Source organism: Oncorhynchus keta, unplaced genomic scaffold, assembly GCF_023373465.1.
Source record: "Oncorhynchus keta strain PuntledgeMale-10-30-2019 unplaced genomic scaffold, Oket_V2 Un_scaffold_6322_pilon_pilon, whole genome shotgun sequence".
Taxonomy (NCBI): domain Eukaryota; kingdom Metazoa; phylum Chordata; class Actinopteri; order Salmoniformes; family Salmonidae; genus Oncorhynchus; species Oncorhynchus keta.
In genome coordinates, this window is record NW_026290979.1 from 619435 (window position 1) to 630673 (window position 11239).

Below are 11239 nucleotides of genomic sequence, written 5' to 3' on the forward strand. Positions count from 1 at the left end.
ACAGACACAGACAGAGACGCAGCAACAGACAGAGACAGACAGAGACACAAACGGAGACGCAGCAACAGACAGAGACACAGACGGAGACACAGACGGAGACACAGACGGAGACACAGACGGAGACAGACACAGATGGAGACGAATCAACAGACAGATACAGACAAGAGCCAGAGACACAGCAACAGACAGAGACACAGACGGAGACACAGACGGAGACACAGCAACCGACAGACACAGACGGAGACACAGCAACAGACATAGACAGACGGAGACGCAGGAACAGACAGAGACACAGACGGAGACACAGCAACAGACAGAGACACAGACGGAGACACAGCAACAGACAGAGACACAGACGGAGACACAGCAACAGACATAGACAGACGGAGACGCAGGAACAGACAGAGACACAGACGGAGACACAGCAACAGACAGAGACACAGACGGAGACGCAGCAACAGACATAGACAGACGGAGACACAGACGGAGACACAGACGGAGACACAGCAACAGACAGAGACACAGACGGAGACGCAGCAACAGACATAGACAGACGGAGACACAGACAGAGACACAGACAGAGACACAGACGGAGACACAGCAACCGACAGACACAGACGGAGACACAGCAACAGACATAGACAGACGGAGACACAGACGGAGACACAGCAACCGACAGACACAGACTGAGACACAGCAACAGACATAGACAGACGGAGACGCAGGAACAGACAGAGACACAGACGGAGACGCAGCAACAGACAGAGACACAGACGGAGACACAGGAACAGACAGAGACACAGACGGAGACGCAGCAACAGACAGAGACACAGACGGAGACACAGGAACAGACAGAGACACAGACGGAGACACAGCAACAGACAGAGACAGACGGAGACGCAGCAACAGACAGAGACACAGACGGAGACGCAGCAACAGACAGAGACACAGACGGAGACACAGCAACAGACATAGACACAGACGGAGACACAGGAACAGACAGAGACACAGACGGAGACGCAGGAACAGACAGAGACAGACGGAGACGCAGGAACAGACAGAGACACAGAGGAACAGACAGAGACACACAGCAACAGACAGAGACACAGCAACAGACAGAGACACAGACGGAGACACAGCAACAGACAGAGACACAGACGGAGACGCAGCAACAGACAGAGACACAGACGGAGACACAGCAACAGGCAGAGACACAGACGGAGACACAGCAACAGACAGAGACACAGACGGAGACGCAGCAACAGACAGAGACACAGACGGAGACGCAGCAACAGACAGAGACACAGACGGAGACACAGCAACAGACATAGACACAGACGGAGACACAGGAACAGACAGAGACACAGACGGAGACGCAGGAACAGACAGAGACAGACGGAGACGCAGGAACAGACAGAGACACAGACGGAGACACAGCAACAGACAGAGACACAGCAACAGACAGAGACACAGACGGAGACACAGCAACAGACAGAGACACAGACGGAGACGCAGCAACAGACAGAGACACAGACGGAGACACAGGAACAGACAGAGACACAGACGGAGACACAGGAACAGACAGAGACACAGACGGAGACACAGGAACAGACAGACACAGAGACACAGGAACAGACAGAGACAGACGGAGACGCAGCAACAGACAGAGACACAGACGGAGACACAGGAACAGACAGAGACACAGACGGAGACACAGGAACAGACAGAGACACAGACGGAGACACAGGAACAGACAGAGACACAGACACACGGAGACACAGCAACAGACAGAGACACAGACGGAGACACAGCAACAGACAGAGACACAGACGGAGACGCAGCAACAGACAGAGACACAGACGGAGACACAGGAACAGACAGAGACACAGACGGAGACGCAGCAACAGACAGAGACACAGACGGAGACACAGGAACAGACAGAGACACAGACGGAGACACAGGAACAGACAGAGACACAGACGGAGACGCAGCAACAGACAGAGACACAGACGGAGACACAGGAACAGACAGAGACAGACGGAGACACAGGAACAGACAGAGACACAGACGGAGACACAGGAACAGACAGAGACACAGACGGAGACACAGCAACAGACAGAGACACAGACGGAGACGCAGCAACAGACAGAGACACAGACGGAGACACAGCAACAGGCAGAGACACAGACGGAGACACAGCAACAGACAGAGACACAGACGGAGACGCAGGAACAGACAGAGACACAGCAACAGCTCTGCCTGCAGCTCTGCAGTGGCTAATGCTTCAGACAGACAAGGCAGGAGGATGAGCAAGGAATATTCTGGGAGTAATTATAGTCAGGAAATTGGAATGAAAGGGATGGGACTAATTCTGAACAAACTATTCCATTGAATTCAACTTGTTAAAACAGGAAACTGATGAGATGCAATTATTTCTGGAGGGTTTTTAATTTCAAATGGAATGTTTGTGTTTCTCTTGAGTCGACCTCACTCACGCTCCATGCCTCTGAAATGGAAGATGAAAAAGTTGCATCGGTTGCAAATTTAGACACATTTGTCCTAAACGGTGATCATGTTCCTGAAATAAGATTCATTAAACATCACAGTTGTGTGAAAAACCTGCCTGAAGCAGCATAAAAGAGGTAACTACTAGTGCAAGTGGGCAGACGAAGCACAACAGAAGACAATAACATCATCATCAACATCTCCCCGACACCATGGATGGACAACTGGCTGCCCCCTTTTAAAGGCCCTCAAATCAATTTCAGTCTGGGTCTCAACTTACTTGCCAGTGACATTAGTAGAATACACAAGCTGTAATTCAGAAAGGTGTTTATACATCAGCAGTTCTTCTGCTTGAGCCAGAGACTGAAAAGTCAGTCAGTTAGCCCATGTCAGGTAACATTTTTAGATTGCTAAATTAGATTAGCGGCCAGCGATCTAAATGTGTTATCATGGTCGAATTACCGGCCGGGGGGCCCCCATTGATTTTCTTAGTCTCACACAGATATATTAAAAATTGCAAACATTTCTCTCCCCCTATGGCAAAATGAGTATAATTGCATGAAATTCTGTGTATGTGAGTAAGCAAACCCGCAAGCAACTGCAGCCCCCCATGACGAGTTCAGATGTTTTGTGGCCCCCACCCCCATCAAAGTTACCCATCCCTGCCCTACACTATCTTCTGGGTTCCTCTGGCCAGCCCCGGCAGTAGCCTTGAGGTAGCTAGCTCAGTCAGTAGCTTTAAGGGGGAGCGCAGGGCCATTTTTAGCTGCTTTCAGTTTCATTTCATTCCGTTTCTTTTTAGAGGGCAGCGCCAGCTTTGACCTTGGGCAATATAGTGTTAGGGAGCAAGGGGTGAGAGTATGATGACCCCAGTGGGGGAAGAGGAGGGGGTGACGTTGGCGTTATGGATTGGGGCACAGTCAGCGGGTGGCCAGGCAGACATTGGACCCTGGGGTGACATGGAGCCCAGGGACGGGGCAAGACGGGGTGGAAGGGGGTAGAGGGCGCGGGGTACAAACACGTTTAAGTGTTGCCTTCACTTCCAATAGGCCCATAGCAGAGTACATGGCTGCATAGGTTATGACAGCATATCTGGGAGACCTCTAGCCCCAAATACACATTTTAACCCTCAAACCATGACTTTGATACCATAGTACTGTATAACAATGAAGAGTAACACACACATCTTGTATGCACATATTTCCCTCTGTAGTCTAGGAATGTCAGACACTGAAATCAGTACTAAGGTTTAAAATGGCTCTGTATAAAAGGATAAAGGGAGGACTGAAAAAGCTTGGACATCCTCGTCTATCCTTCACATCAGGTCAGTCAGCAAGCCTGTGGAGATCTTCGTCTCAAACACCACTGTTGGACCATAAACACTGTTATCCAGTTTCTCTCTTATCAGTTACAGTCTTTTGGCCCTGTAGGTGAATTCACATGGATCATGCTAACATTCCATAGAACTCAATCTCCCACAATGCATCATCTCAGGTTGTGGGTTCAGGAAGCCTCTGCCATCTGATTCTCTCTCACAGCATCATTTACCATAAATGAAATACAGTGCAGATTTACTAGGGCTGTTTTATCATGTCTTATTAATGCTTTTCAGTGCACACACACAAACTGACCTCAGATGTGACAGAGTGATATTTACAATATGAGCTGACTCAGGCAACTTGGCCTTCCTAAAAAACACAATTCCTCTCATCTCCTCTCCTCTCCTCTCCTCTCCCCGGTGGTTCACAAACAGTTTACAAGCATTACGTTTGACAGTAAAAGATGGTAGTGACTTTACTGTGCCAGATGGGGTAAGACGTTGACACCTCAGAAGGGGAGAGGATGGCTCTCAGAAAAACACTTATGTTGCACTGACTAAGGACTGGGAAGAGAAGAGAGAAGGAGGGAAGAGAAGGGGAGAGAAGGAGAGGAGGAGAGAACGAGGGAAGAGAAGGGGAGAGAACGAGAGAATGAGGTAAGAGAAGGGGAGAGGAGGAGAGAACAAGGGAAGAGAAGGGGAGAGGAGGAGAGAGGGGGAGAACGAGGGAAGAGAACGGGAGAGGAGGAGAGAGGGAGAGAACAAGGGAAGAGAAGGGGAGAGGAGGAGAGAGGGAGAGAACGAGGGAAGAGAAGGGGACAGGAGGAGAGGGAGAGAACAAGGGAAGAGAAGGGGAGAGGAGGAGAGGGAGAGAACAAGGGAAGAGAAGGGGAGAGGAGGAGAGAGGGAGAGAACGAGGGAAGAAAAGGGGAGAGGAAGAGAAGGAGAGAGGGAGAGAATGAGGGAAGAGAAGGTGAGAGAACGAGGGAAGAGAAGGGGAGAGCAGGAAAGGATGAGAGGGGAGATGAGGAAAGGATGAGAGGGGAGATGAGGAAAGGATGAGAAAGGGAGCAGAGGTGCAGAAAGGTGAGTGTGAAGAAAGGCTAGTTTTCCACAGTAAGTGTGTTCCCTACCCCCTTCCCTCATTGACTCCAAATTGATTTGCATCCATAGAGCTGATATTGCATCCAATGAGATGATATTTCATCCATTGAGACGATATTTCATCCATAGAGACGATATTTCATCCATAGAGACGATATTTCATCCATAGAGACGATATTTCATCCATAGAGACGATATTTCATCCATTGAGATGATATTTCATCCATAGAGACGATATTTCATCCATTAGAGACGATATTTCATCCATAGAGACGATATTTCAACCATAGAGACGATATTTCATCCATAGAGACGATATTTCAACCATAGAGACAATATTTCAACCATAGGGTAACCGCTGTCAGAGAGCATCCCAAGGCAGTGAGTGCTCTCTCTCTGTGTGTGTGTGTGTGTGTGTGTGTGTGTGTGTGTGTGTGTGTGTGTGTGTGTGTGTGTGTGTGTGTGTAAGTAGCAGTCCACACTCCTGTCCTTTATCCATGCTCAGAAGCGTGATCACCAGCCTAATGAGGCAGCAGCTAGTTCAGCTGTCTAGACAACAGCAGAGGAGGAGTGGAACAGAGGAGGAGGGGATGGGGAGGTGAGAGGAGGTAAAGATGAAGGGATGGGGTAGAAGGCTGAGGAGAATGAGTGGGAAAGGGGGACGAGGGGAAGTGGAGGACAAGAGGGGGGAAGATTGCAGAGGCAGGAGAGAGAGGTTGTTCTAAGAAGGAATGTTCCGGTCCGGAGGAACAGAAGTAGTGGAGAACAGCAGAACAGCAGACAGCTCATTTCTGTAGAAGACATGTGGAGGAGGCAGGAGATCAGGATATAAAGGGTTTGAGTGTGTGTGTGTGTTACCGTCTCTTGGAGTGTCTGTTTATGGGATGAATGTCTAAGACCAAGTGTGTGGTCAGTGTGTATGTGGTCAGTGTGTGTGGTCAGTGTGTATGTGGTCAGTGTGTGTGGTCAGTGTGTATGTGGTCTGTGTGTGTGGTCAGTGTGTATGTGCGTGTCTATGTGATTGACTGTAGCGTGAATAAAAATGGCTGGGCGCAATCTATCACCAGTTGATAGTCCCCATAAAAAAAGGAGCCCCTTTTGGCTGAGAGGACAGCCCTTGTGGGGACAAAGACCAGCATACTGGGGACTTCATAGGACTGGCTGAAAAGGTGTTGCCCAGAGCAACCCCATTCACAGCAACAGGCATGCAGGCCACGGTCAGTCATTGGTGCTGACTTGGACCAGCCGGCCCACAGAGACACATTGACCAGGGTGGTATTTAGACCAGCCGGCCCACAGAGACACATTGACCAGGGTGGTATTTAGACCAGCCGGCCCACAGAGACACATTGACAGGGTGGTATTCAGACCAGTAGGCCCACAGAGACACATTGACAGGGTGGTATTCAGACCAGTAGGCCCACAGACACACATTGACCAGGGTGGTATTTAGACCAGCCGGCCCACAGAGACACATTGACCAGGGTGGTATTTAGACCAGCCGGCCCACAGAGACACATTGACAGGGTGGTATTCAGACCAGTAGGCCCACAGACACACATTGACCAGGGTGGTATTTAGACCAGCCGGCCCACAGAGACACATTGACAGGGTGGTATTTAGACCAGCCGGCCCACAGAGACACATTGACCAGGGTGGTATTTAGACTAGCCGGCCCACAGAGACACATTGACAGGGTGGTATTCAGACCAGTAGGCCCACAGACACACATTGACCAGGGTGGTATTTAGACCAGCCGGCCCACAGAGACACATTGACAGGGTGGTATTCAGACCAGCCGGCCCACAGAGACACATTGACCAGGGTGGTATTCAGACCAGCCGGCCCACAGAGACACATTGACCAGGGTGGTATTCAGACCAGCCGGCCCACAGAGACACATTGACCAGGGTGGTATTTAGACCAGTAGGCCCACAGAGACACATTGACCAGGGTGGTATTCAGACCAGTAAGCCCACAGAGACACATTGACCAGAGCCATTGACCAAACACATTACACACAATGGTTGATAGGGAAAACCCTGTTACCATAAAAGAGAGACAGACATCACATGTGGGACCTTCCATAGCACAGAGTGCCTGGAGTATGACTCCACCCTACTCCTCTGGGTAGTGACACTGAAAGGGGAGGTCATGTCTTTAACAGTTACAGCGAGCTGTGGGAGAGAGGAGAGCTATGAGAAGAGAGCTCTTAGTCTCGTAGTAGAGTTCCACTGGGATGACTGGGAGCTGGGGTTGCTGTGCTCTACTAACCCACTAAACCCTGATCACACTCAGCTAGGGAGACGGCATCAAGTCCATTTACCATCACTACTGTCAGTGATATCAACACACTTCCACACGGGATGGAGTTACAGGGTGTAAACTAACGCAGGGCGGAGTTACAGGGTGTAAACTAACGCAGGGCGGAGTTACAGGGTGTAAACTAATGCAGGACGGAGTTACAGGGTGTAAACTAACGCAGGACGGAGTTACAGAGTGTAAACTAAGGCAGGGCGGAGTTACAGGGTGTAAACTAATGCAGGACGGAGTTACAGGGTGTAAACTAACGCAGGACGGAGTTACAGGGTGTAAACTAAGGCAGGACAGAGTTACAGGGTGTAAACTAAGGCAGGGTGGAGTTACAGGGTGTAAACTAAGGCAGGATGGAGTTACAGAGTGTAAACTAATGCAGGACGGAGTTACAGGGTGTAAACTAATGCAGGACGGAGTTACAGGGTGTAAACTAACGCAGGACGGAGTTACAGGGTGTAAACTAAGGCAGGACAGAGTTACAGGGTGTAAACTAAGGCAGGGCGGAGTTACAGGGTGTAAACTAAGGCAGGGCGGAGTTACAGGGTGTAAACTAATGCAGGGCGGAGTTACAGGGTGTAAACTAATGCAGGGCGGAGTTACAGGGTGTAAACTAAGGCAGGACGGAGTTACAGGGTGTAAACTAAGGCAGGACGGAGTTACAGGGTGTAAACTAACGCAGGGCGGAGTTACAGGGTGTAAACTAAGGCAGGACGGAGTTACAGGGTGTAAACTAAGGCAGGATGGAGTTACAGGGTGTAAACTAAGGCAGGGCGGAGTTACAGGGTGTAAACTAATGCAGGGCAGAGTTACAGGGTGTAAACTAACGCAGGACGGAGTTACAGGGTGTAAATTAAGGCGGGACGGAGGTACAGGGTGTAAACTAAGGCAGGGCGGAGTTACAGGGTGTAAACTAAGGCAGGGCGGAGTTACAGGGTGTAAACTAACGCAGGGCGGAGTTACAGAGTGTAAACTAAGGCAGGGCAGAGTTACAGGGTGTAAACTAATGCAGGGCGGAGTTACAGGGTGTAAACTAAGGCAGGGCGGAGTTACAGGGTCTAAACTAGGGCAGGGCGGAGTTACAGGGTGTAAACTAAGGCAGGGCGGAGTTACAGGGTCTAAACTAGGGCAGGGCGGAGTTACAGGGTGTAAACTAGGGCAGGGCGGAGTTACAGGGTGTAAACTAAGGCAGGGCGGAGTTACAGGGTGTAAACTAAGGCAGGGCGGAGTTAAGGCAGGGGTGTAAACTAAGGCAGATTTACAGGGTGAAATAGTTAAGGCAGGGCAAAGGTAAACATAGGGCAGGGCGGAGTTACAGGGTCTAAACTAGGCAGGCAGAGTTACAGGGTCTAAACTAGGCAGGGCGGAGAGTAACACTACAGGAGTTCCACAGGGTGTAAACTAGGGCAGGGCGGAGTTACAGGGTGTAAACTAAGGCAGGGCGGAGTTACAGGGTCTAAACTAGGGCAGGGCGGAGTTACAGGGTGTAAACTAGGGCAGGGCGGAGTTACAGGGTGTAAACTAAGGCAGGGCGGAGTTACAGGGTGTAAACTAAGGCAGGGCAGAGTTACAGGGTGTAAACTAAGGCAGGACAGAGTTACAGGGTGTAAACTAGGGCAGGGCGGAGTTACAGGGTGTAAATTAAGGCAGGGCGGAGTTACAGGGTCTAAACTAGGGCAGGGCGGAGTTACAGGGTCTAAACTAAGGCAGGGCGGAGTTACAGGGTCTAAACTAGGGCAGGGCGGAGTTACAGGGTGTAAACTAGGGCAGGGCGGAGTTACAGGGTGTAAACTAGGGCAGGGCGGAGTTACAGGGTCTAAACTAGGGCAGGTCGGAGTTACAGGGTCTAAACTACCCCTCTGACCTGACACCTACAGCAGGGCGGAGTTAGTTACAGGGTCTAAACTAGGGCAGGGCGGAGTTACAGGGTGTAAACTAGGGCAGGGCGGAGTTACAGGGTGTAAACTAGGGCAGGGCGGAGTTACAGGGTCTAAACTAGGGCAGGTCGGAGTTACAGGGTCTAAACTAAGGCAGGGCGGAGTTACAGGGTCTAAACTAAGGCAGGGCGGAGTTACAGGGTCTAAACTAGGGCAGGGCGGAGTTACAGGGTCTAAACTAGGGCAGGGCGGAGTTACAGGGTCTAAACTAGGGCAGGGCGGAGTTACAGGGTCTAAACTAGGGCAGGAAGAGAGATGGAAAATAGTTCCAAAGGTGCAATGATACATATGTGGAAATGGAATAATTTAAGTCCAGATTTAAGTCATGAAATAGTTGTGAACAGCAAGGCTCCACCTAACATAGGAATAGCTAGACGAGGTTTACCTTGCTGTAAACTACAACACCTCCCAGACAAACAGAATAATATATTCTGAAAACCAGACAGAATAACCCTGATTTACTCTTCCCCCTGAGCCTCCCTTCCTCCATCTCTACACCTCCCTTCCTCCATCCATCCTCTCTACCTCCCTCCCTATGGGCAGGTGGCTGGGTTGTGTAAATTTAGCCACAGCTTGGAGAGGTGCACCCTGGGTAGATGGACACATCCAGTCACCTTCAGGGTGTACAACGATGTCAGAGGGAATGAGGCATCACCTCGGCCACCTTGTCAAAAAATTCACTGCCTTCCATTCTCGCCACACCCCCAAGCTCCTGAAACCGTCATACATGGCGCTGTGTGTTTTTCTGTTCCCACATTTAGCCTGAAACACACCTGCTATTGTCTGACCCACAGCACTGGCTGGGTGTTAATTGTGAAGGATTATTATGGTAATTAAAACATTGAGACGGAGCCATGGGCAAGTAACCTACTTACTAAAGTTGAAATCAGACAGACACTGTTGAATGTATGTGGTACCCTCTCTGACCATGACACCTACAGTAGCTGTATGTGATACCCTCTCTGACCATGACATCTACAGTAGCTGTATGTGATACCCTCTCTGACCATGACATCTACAGTAGCTGTATGTGATACCCTCTCTGGTCATGACACCTACAGTAGCTGTATGTGATACCCTCTCTGGTCATGACACCTACAGTAGCTGTATGTGATACCCTCTCTGACCATGACACCTACAGTAGCTGTATGTGATACCCTCTCTGACCATGACACCTACAGTAGCTGTATGTGATACCCTCTCTGGCCATGACACCTACAGTAGCTGTATGTGATACCCTCTCTGGTCATGACACCTACAGTAGCTGTATGTGATACCCTCTCTGGTCATGACACCTACAGTAGCTGTATGTGATACCCTCTCTGACCATGACACCTACAGTAGCTGTATGTGATACCCTCTCTGGTCATGACACCTACAGTAGCTGTATGTGATACCCTCTCTGACCATGACACCTACAGTAGCTGTATGTGATACCCTCTCTGACCATGACACCTACAGTAGCTGTATGTGATACCCTCTCTGACCATGACACCTACAGTAGCTGTATGTGATACCCTCTCTGACCATGACACCTACAGTAGCTGGATGTGATACCCTCTCTGACCATGACACCTACAGTAGCTGTATGTGATACCCTCTCTGACCATGACACCTACAGTAGCTGGATGTGATACCCTCTTTGACCATGACACCTACAGTAACTGTATGTGGTGGCCATTTGAAGGGTGTGGCTGTTTTGCGATTAATAATCCCATAATAACTGAACAGGTCTTTGTGTCCTGCTTATGAGGCTTCATACAGAGGTTATGAGTACATGTAATCCCCTGTGAATGACCTTGGTCTCAAACAGATGTTTTTTTACAGTAGCCCCACTTCCAGGTAGCTGTGTTCTCAGCTGAATCAGAGGTCAGAGTAAGTCATAGAGGAGCTGGAGGGGTGTTCAGTGTCAGGCTGGGGGGGGGTAGTTTAGACAGGGGGGTGGTGCTGCAGGTGCTGTCACAGAGGGTTTGTCAGACTGTACTGTATGTACAGCTGAGCAGTACATTATATTGCAACATATGACACACCAACACACCTGGAACCTAAAAGCAGGCCAAGG

General features: G+C 49.9%; 1 long non-coding RNA gene across 2 annotated transcripts; it reads right to left on the bottom strand.

The window, feature by feature from the left end:
• Positions 1 to 10086: 10086 nt before the first annotated feature.
• On the bottom strand, positions 10087 to 10694 carry LOC127929275 (uncharacterized). 2 transcript variants are annotated; one of them, XR_008134211.1, is made up of 3 exons: positions 10473 to 10694; positions 10233 to 10352; positions 10087 to 10152 (listed from the first exon to the last, which is right to left on the bottom strand). It is a non-coding gene; the product is annotated as an uncharacterized LOC127929275 (long non-coding RNA). The 2 variants fall into 2 exon arrangements; XR_008134210.1 differs by having other exon boundaries at positions 10433 to 10510.
• Positions 10695 to 11239: the final 545 nt, after the last annotated feature.